Source organism: Lampris incognitus, chromosome 6 (genome assembly GCF_029633865.1).
Source record: "Lampris incognitus isolate fLamInc1 chromosome 6, fLamInc1.hap2, whole genome shotgun sequence".
Lineage (NCBI taxonomy): Eukaryota > Metazoa > Chordata > Actinopteri > Lampriformes > Lampridae > Lampris > Lampris incognitus.
The window spans coordinates 52925137-52934636 of record NC_079216.1 but is presented as its reverse complement, the minus strand read 5'-3'; the positions used below and the strand labels follow the sequence as shown (position 1 = coordinate 52934636).

The 9500-nt window shown below is 41.3% G+C and overlaps 1 protein-coding gene across 1 annotated transcript in view; it reads left to right on the top strand.

Moving 5' to 3' along the window:
• The window catches only part of shank2b (SH3 and multiple ankyrin repeat domains 2b), a 251559-nt gene that overhangs the window by 85749 nt on the left and 156310 nt on the right, over window positions 1-9500 (top strand). The gene's annotated exons all lie outside the window — the stretch shown is intronic.

Genomic DNA, 9500 nt, shown 5'->3' with positions numbered 1-9500 from the left:
TATCAATAAAAGTGCTACTCATTTTTAGTGATAAAATTATTTTTATATAAAAATCAATTGTAATCAAGACATGTCGAATATATGTTTATCTTGAACAAATATAAATGAAGTAAGGTTTTCATCACTTTTGAGGTTTCTTGCTTTCAAATTGGAAAGACAATGTTTACATGTGTCATTTTTTTTGGAAATTTTAAATGAGCCCCATTGAACACAAATTCATTCTGGTTGCACATCACATGAGGGACAGAATTTTGCTGTGCATGTGTGTTGCAAATGTATTTCTTGAACTTGATGCATGTGTACTGTGGCTTTCTGTCCTTCTTGGGTCCACATACATCACACCTTGTTGCTACCAACCTAGAATGATGAAAACACTTGGATCAGAAATTCTACTAATACCTCACTCACTCACTCACTCACTCACTCACTCACTCACTCACTCACTCACTCACTCACTCACTCACTCACTCACACACTCACTCACTCACATATATGTAGTTACAGCAGGCCAAGGTAGGAGAATCAGACTCACATGTGCAACAATATCACTCACACTTACTTCAGATACCAGAGTTGGTGGTACTGTTGGTTGGGTGGATGGGGCATCAGCATCCTTCTCCTGAATCCCTCTCACAATGGCTGCCAAAGAAAGGGTCCTTGGGATATGTTGTCTCCTCTGGATTTGAGGTCTTACCAATGCTTTGCCCAGCTCCTCGAAAAAGAGCCATCTCCTCTGGAGCGTCTCTCTGTTCCAATCTGGGTTCAACGCCATCCAGATGACAAAGATATTGAAGAATGGGGTTCTTCTTTCACAGCTGCAGCCAGTGACCAGCTTGTATAAACTGTCCACCCTTCCCTTTGTGGCATTGTAATCCATTATGGTTTCTGGTTTTTTATGCTCCTGGTCACAGATTCTGCCATCCCTATGCAGCATTCTCATGATTACCACATTTTTGCATTTCTTTGGCACATAGGACACCAGGGTTGGCCAGCCATGAACATAAACTTAGATGAATTGACTGTCCTGTTCCAAGTAGTCAACAGCTGAGGTGGGAGCTCTGAGCTCTGGCTTTTTTGTTGTTGTAGTGTTCCTGCCATTATCTACTTCCTCTTGAGGAGCTCCTGTCCCAGCTTATGTGAAGTAAAAAAGCTATCACATGTGATGTTGAGTCCCTGTGTCATGTCCAGGCCACCAGGACACCCCACATCCCTTGGTTCTTCTCAGGGGCTCCTCCATGTGGCTTCCCCATACACACTTGCAAGTTCCACGCATATGATGAAGCAGCATCACAGGCGTGCTTGAAATGTAACAATGTTGAAACCTTGTGTGTGTGTGTGTGTGTGTGTGTGTGTGTGTGTGTGTGTGTGTGTGTGTGTGTGTGTGTGTGTGTGTGTGTGTGTGTGTGTGTGTGTGTGTGTGTGTGTGTGTGTGTGTTTCCACACACTAAAGAGGGTAAAGGGTGCAGGAGATGCAGGAGCAAACAGCTTCTCGGCGCTTGAAAAGCACATACACACCCCTGTGTGGGTCACCCCCTCATTATTTAATTTACAAGTAAGCAGATAAAAGGCCGAGAGGTGATTTCAAATGTGGCATTTGCATTTGGAATCTGTTGCTGTTAACTGTCAATATGAAGTCCAAAGAGCTGTCAGTGCTGGTGAAGCAAGCCATCATTAGTCTGAAAAATCAAAAACACATCAGAAAGATAGCAATAACATTTAGTGTGGCCAAATCAATTACTCGGTATAGAAGAAAAAAATAGGGAGTGCTGCACTGGGTCAAAAACAATAGTATTAGTCATATTTGAAGAAAAAAATCAGGTTATTTTCAAGGGTAGGGAAAGTAGTTGGGGGAGAATAGAAAAAAACAATGACCGTCTAGCTTACTTGTAATGGAAGTCCATGGTATTGAATCGGAGGCACTCTGACTGTAAGTAAAAAATCCTTTATTAAATCTCGGATAAACCAACGCGTTTCGACTTGCAGAGTCTTCTTCAGGGTATAAGGCAGTGTTTCTCAAACCAGTCCTCAAGGACCCCCTATCCTGCAGATTTTCATTGCAACCCTGCATAGGGAGCTTGTAGTTACTCAACCAATCATCTCGTAGCACTTAATTATGCAAGGTGCGCAACATCTGACATTCATTGCTGATTGGTTGAGTAACTACAAACAGGTACCTATTCAGGGTTGCAAAGAAAATCTGCAGGATAGGGGGTCCTTGAGGACTGGGTTGAGAAACACTGGTATAAGGTACAATGAGGACAGGTGTGCAATTTAAAACTCTTGAAGAGGTCATGTGACTTGGTCACATGGCATATTGGTTCTGCCCCTTAAAGAGAGAACATACGAAACATAACAGTGAGAACAACAAAACAAGTTCAAACATATACTGTAAACCACCTCACACTGATAATAGCAGAAAGGCAAATGATAAGTGAATAAATAGACAATCACAAATTCATAAAGTCTAAGTAAGGACAATCTAACAGTGATTTTCCATAGTAGATAAATAGCACCCTAACATGTGAAAATACTCACAATGGATAACCCTCAATAGTACTTGTTGAAGACGAGTGGTCAAAGCTCATAATGACGACAGTAAAATTCAGTAGCATGAAGATGGTATAATTATAATATACAGAAACATAGTATAGCAACACAGTATTCCACATGAAACAGTATAGACAAATCCACATAGATGCTCTAGCCCATGGGAAAAAAAAGTTATAGGAAGCAGGAGAAGTCAATTTCCTTGTTAAGGCCTGGAAAGTAAGTGGCCTTGAGGGTATCAAGCCAAAAAGTCCCCCATTGAAGGAGACATTTCCATCTGTCACCGCTCCTTTTGGAATACCGCAATGGCCATGGTTTTCAAAGTGTCTAGGTTAGTGTGGCCCGCAGCCTTTAGTGCTGTGCCATGGGGTAGCTGGTTTTGTGGGTCCTGAAGGCATATTTGTGTTCAGCTAATTTCTCCCACAGTGCATGTTTTGTGCGGCCACTATAACAGCCACACTCACATTCAAGTCTGTAAACAACATAGGGTGTGTTGCAATTAGTAAAGCTTCGGCAGTAACATGGCTTTTGACTCAAAACATCCACAAAGGTGTTGTCTCTGTTGATGTTGTTGCAATCAATCAATCAATCAATCAATCAATCAATCAATCAATCAATCAATCAATAATCAACCAATCAATAATCAATCAATCAAGTTGCATTTTTGATGCCTTTTTTTTAGCTGCAAAAACCACTCAAAGCGCTTTACAGTCAATTAATTCATACACACACGCACACACACACACACACACACACACACACACACACACACACACACACACACACACACACACACACACACACACACACACACATCATACACTGATGGCATGGAAGTGTCAGAAATGCTGGTCCTCTGTGGTTGAAAGAGGCATGCTGCATCCTATCACCAGGTCTGCTAGAATGGCATTTGTTATCGCCTTCTGTTAAGACACTGGCAATGATTGCAGGAACGTGTCAGTGGGTTTTGGGAACCAAGTGTTCCCTCAGGAAACATTGAACAAAGGGCGGGGTCACTGAGCAAAATGTCCCAGTTTTTAGTGATGTGTCTGATATCAGCAAACCGGAGTCAAACTCCATGTTTGTGTAAACCTACAAGGCCAATAAACATGATTCTGATATCATAGTCCATGTTGCTGGACTGTGTGGTGAAATTGATTCGTGGGGGGTGTTGTTCACAGGGTCTCTTGTTTAGAAGGTGCTTCCTATCCAGGGATTTGGCTCTAATCAAAGCTTGAGTACCTTCCTGTTGTAACCCCTCTGTTCAGATTTGAAGTACATGTCTTTGGCTTTGTGTTCAAAAATTATACTCAGTATCACAGATTCTCCCAAGTCTCTGAAAGTGGCTATATGGTATATTTAATATAAGGCTTTTCAGGTGGAAGCTATCTGCCTTTAAGCTGGTGCACTGTTTTTCTTATAAATTGACATGTGCAAATGTCCCTGTCGGTCAACAGTGATTCTCAGGTCTAGAAAGTATCTTTGTATTACTGTATACTAAACTGAGTTTGATGTTGGTGTTATTGGTATTAAGGTACTGATGAAAATCAATGAGCTGCTGTTCAGACCATGAAAAGATGAAAAAAAGTCATCAATATATCTCCCATAGAAAGAGTTAGTATGGCTGTACACGTACCTTTCTTCCCAAAGTCACAAATATAGCCCAGTGAAGTCTGGAGCATGAGATGCACCCATGAGTCGGGGGGGGGGGGTCGACATTTGGCCTCTGTTGTCAATAGTGATGTAAAGCTTCTTGGCCATCACAATGGTCTATGTTTGAGTACAGAGACTGAACATCCATGGTGACTAAGTTTTGTTTTGTTTTGTTTTTTTCATCCATCGCAGCGACGAGGACCATCTAGTCATCCTGTAGAGGCCGAATTCTGTGGGTGCGGAGATGGCTGGTTAGTCCAGTCTGCACCCTGAATGTGCTTTCTTTTCACTATGTAAGCACTGTCAATGCACTGTATCTCCTCAAATGTCTTTAACACATGGGTGGTGTCCTGGAGATATGCTTTCAGAGAGTTGGTGAGTGGTTTGATGAAGAAGTCGATGTATTTAGATGCTGGCTCAGTGATAGGGTCAATACCACTTATGATGGATCTGCCTGCAGGTGAGTTCATGTTCTTGTGAATTTTGGGAAGCAAATAAAATGTTGCTTGTCTAGGGTTTTGAGGCAAATGGAAGTCATGTTCTTTATTGGTGATCCATGTATTTTCAAAAGCAGCGTCCACCATGGTTTTAAGTTCATACTTTATCAACTCAGTGGGATTGGAGGTTAATGGGACATAAGTTCCGCAAAGGTTCCGTGGCCATAGGTGGTAATCCTGAAGCCGTCTTCCTCCTCGGTCTGCCCCATCTTCTTTTCCTTTTTTCATGGGCCATGTCCATTACATTGTCTAATAAAATTGCACACATCCTAATGAAGACTCTCTGAGTCGAAACGCGTTGGTTCATCCATGATTTCAGAGTACCTCAGATTCTTTTTAGACTGCCAATCAATGCCATGGACTTCCATTACAAGTAAGCTGGACAGCCACTGTTTTTTCTCTTCTCACCCAAACTATTTGGTACATTCTTAAAAAGAAAGAACACACTGGTGAGCTCAGGAACACAAAAAGGCCTGGAAGACCATGGAAAACAACTGTGGTGGATGACAGAAGAATTATCTCCCTGGTGAAGAAAAACCCCTTCATATCAGTTGGCCATATCAAGAACACCCTCCAGGAGGTAGGCGTATCTGTGTCAAAGTCAACAACCGTGAGAGGACTTCACCAGAGTAAATACAGAGGGTTTACCACAAGATGTACACCATTGGTAAGCCTCAAAACCCGGAAGACCAGATTAGCGTTAATGAAAAAACATCTAAAAAAGCCTGTGTGGTTCTGGAACAACATCCTATGGACAGATGAGACAAACATCAACTTGTACCAGAATGATGAGTAGAGAAGAGTATGGAGAAGGGAAGGAACTGCTCATGATCCAAAGCATACCACCTCATCTGTGAAACACATTGGAGGTAGTGTTATGGCAAGAAATGAGTATCTAGGCTAATTCAAAGTACATAGCCCTCAAATATCCTCCTTAGATAGGACATTAATACGATTAATCTTCTTCATTAGAAGTTAACACAGTCTTCCTGCTCAAAGAAATTAGTAGACATGGGCATTCCTCCAAAAGCCCAGAAAAGTTTCATCTGTCATTACGCCTACAACTATAAAAGTTTACACCTTTTGGGCAGCCCTTCCTTTTGCCTTCCTTTTCATGCACGCCTAAAGCTTCACACTCCTGCCCTGATTTTAAGACTTTCTTTCCTGCCACGTCCTTTTTTCTCTCTCTCTCTCTCTTGGCATTTGGGCTAGTATTTTCAACTTCTGCTGTACTTCATCAAGAAAGCAACATTAAAAGATCACAAGGAAGCCCAAAACATCTAACCGTTGCATGCTAATTTGCCACATATTTTTTTGTAATCTTTATTTTAACCTTTTTTATTGCCATATTTGTGTATTGCAAGTTATTTTGCATTTTATGCGCTCATGCCCTGTTTTGTTTTAAGAGTTAATTGGAGTTGTTTCCTCCAAATCTTGCAGAAACTGTTTTTGAGACTTTTTAAGTAATTTTTGTGGTTAGAGTAGAGCTCTAGCAATGGACTCTGCTGTCTCAGTGAACACACCTGAGACATTGGACACACACAACTGTGTGTATTACTTCCGTGTTGCCCCTGGTAGGCATTCTCCAAGTTGAACCTCTAAACCAACTCCTTCAAAGCAGTTCTCCTCGGGCTATCACTACAGCAATCTGAAGGCAGCCGAGCTGGCTCCAGCATGCCCGGTGTCCTCCGGAAAAGCCTGCTGTAATCTTCAGCCATCCATCACTGTAGAAACAATGGTTCTTCTCCAGATACGTCACCACAGCAACCCAAAGTCTCCTGAGCCTGCTCCAATACGATCGAGGCCTGTCAGATAAGCCTGCTACCTATCACCGCAAGTAGGGCCAAACCATCTTCCATGTTTTCTGCATATGAGAATTGATGCAAAAGAGCCCCCCTAAATTGCTTATGCATGCTCAATAATCCAGGTAAGAAAACCAAAGAAAGTTGAATCAGTTCATCTGGACACAACGTTTAAGACAAAAGAGCTATCCTAAATTGTCCCTTTTTTTTTCTCCAATTGGCGTTAGTCACCCCCATTGCATTCAGATTCATTTCTGATTTCATTAACCTCCAAATTAATTAATTGACTCATTCTGTCGGCAACAACTTGTTAGTTTAATGCCCATTCACCCATCCGTCCCTTCATTTATTTTCCCATTAATTCAGTCATTCATGTTTAATTTATTTTACTATTTGTTCGGGCTGTATATATTTATATACGCTCATTTATCCCATTAGTTAGTCAATTAATATTCTCATCTAGAGGACGCTGTTGTGTGTATTTTCTTCATCTGAGAAGTGATGTAATTACTCTTTATTTGTATATGTATTTCTTTGGAGATAGAAATCCCTGAACTGAGAGTTCACAACTTTCAGATTTGTGACTGATTCATTTGGTTTATCTTATTTTCTTTCCTCTGGAAAGTGGCTCCCCAATTTTCAATGAGTGCAAAATGTCAATTATAGTGTAGTTACACTACTCACCAGGGAAAGCCAGTTTCTGGTGATGTCTATGGGTTTCAGACTTCAGGCAGTCATTGACTGCAATAGCTTTGCAACCACGTATTAAAAACAACAATTTGATTTATGATTGTGGTAGTTTGTCCAATTACTTTTGAGCCCCTAAAATTGGGGGGGCTATGTATAAAAATGGTTGTAATTCCTACACAGTTCATTCATACAATCCCAGAAAGTTGAATCAGTTCATCTGGACACAATGTTAAATGGGAGAATTTTTCCTTTTTTTGCTTTTAACATTGCATCACTCATCCAAGTGACTACATCAGTCCCAACTGACTGCAGGTATCCCCCAACCCTATAAACAGCACAGTGGCATAACGAACCAACGATCGGTTTCATCTGCAAATTGCCGTGACCATTAACTAAAGTTTCAATGGCCATGTTTACTATTCACAGAGGGTAAGGGAGTAGTTGCAATCATGGCATTGTAAGATGGCGACAGATGTACGCTTAGCCCCCCCTTGGTTCAGGGATGGTCATTTTCTCTTCACATAGATGACCCCCTTGACTCTTCATTCAAACCAGCGTTTCTTCCCATCAAGGATGTGCACATCCTCATCCTGGTCTGACGTCTTAGATCTTCTGTGTTGTGCCATCCTCTTAGCCAGCGTCTGTTTGGTTTCCCTGATGTACAAGTCATGGCAATCCTCCTGGCACTTAACAGCGTACACTATATTATGGGTCAATGGGACCTGATCCTTGGGGTGGACCGATTTCTGGCACAGCGCGTTTAGGTGTTTGAAAGATATCGAGACATGTTGTTTGGAAAATATGTGTCTCAGCTTTTCCCAACACTCCCGCCACATACAGAATCACCACTGGTTTATGCTTTACGACAGCTGTTTTCCTTCTCCTCTCGTCGATCTGCTGGTGCACTGTTTGGGTGTCTTCCTGGCCTTGACAAACACCTAGTTAGGATAACCACACTTAACCAGCACCTGTTTAATTCATACAGTATTTTCCATAGAATATTCACTATCCATTATCCAAACTGCTTGTCCTGCTCTCAGGGTCGCAGGGATGCTGGAGCCTATCCCAGCAGTCATTGGGCTGCAGGCGGGGAGGCACCCTTGACAGGCCGCCAGGCCATCACAGGAATATTCATTAATACATTATTTTTGATAAAATCCTTCAGTTAAAGTCGAGTCTACAATTAAAGAACATCTTGATTGTTTAATTTAAAATCCATTGTGGTGGCCTACAGAGCCAAAATGATGAAAATTGTGTCACTGTCCAAATACTCATGGACCTGTATTATGTATGCTTTTTAGCATTAAAGTCAGATCTTTAACAATAATTATCCACATTCTCAGCATTAACCGCATTTCAAATGAGCGGTAACATTAAATTTGACACAAAAAGGTTGTTTTAGTTAACATCAGAAAGTTGATCTGCAACTTTTGCAGGGATCACAAAGGGACCAGATAATGAGCTTATTGAATCATAGTACATACATGTCATGTTAAGGACAGCAGGAGGACTACAAGGGTTCCACAGTTTTGCAATGATAATTTGGGCAAAATGTATACAGAAAAAAAAAAGTCTCAAAGTGGATGTTTTAAATGATTGTCATTTGGGTATGGCACTATACTGCACTGGTCATTTCTCCAGTCCCTGGACCATTCTGTTTCTGCTCTGTCTTATATTTTTGTGTTTCGCTCCTTTTTCCCTTGCTTCTCTTTCATTTTCTTTTATTCTCTCTCTCTGGAAACGCTGTCTGATGGGACATGAATGCCTCCTGTTGAATGACTACAGCAGTGATTTGACTGTGCCTCATATAGACGATCCTTTTCCTTGCTTAGGTATTCGTCCCAGTTGTGATGACTGTTCGGTTTTTTTTTTTTTAGATGAGAAAACAAGTACTTTTCTAAATCTGAAAGAGGTAAAGGGCAAAATAATATATGGAACGATGGTTAAGTGTCTAAAGAAGGGTAAACTAAACAATCGCGTTGACACACCTTGGCGAAGTCATCTGGGCTTGGGGGATGAACCTGCTTGAAGGGGTTTGTACAAACCACCATTAACAAAAAAAAGGAAGCTGACTTACAGTGGAGAATTGCACATGGGATAGTAGCAGTTAATGCTTTTTATTTCCATTATTAGTCAAGGTGTGAGTGATCAATGTCTTTTTTGTCCTTACAAAGAAACTGTTCTCCACTGTTACCTGGAGTGTGTGCGCCTGGTACCACGGTTCATGTTGTTGGAGAGTTTATTCAGTAAGGTCGGGGAGGTTTTCTCCGAGCACGTGTTCATTCTGAGGTTTTAATATAAACAAAAATTT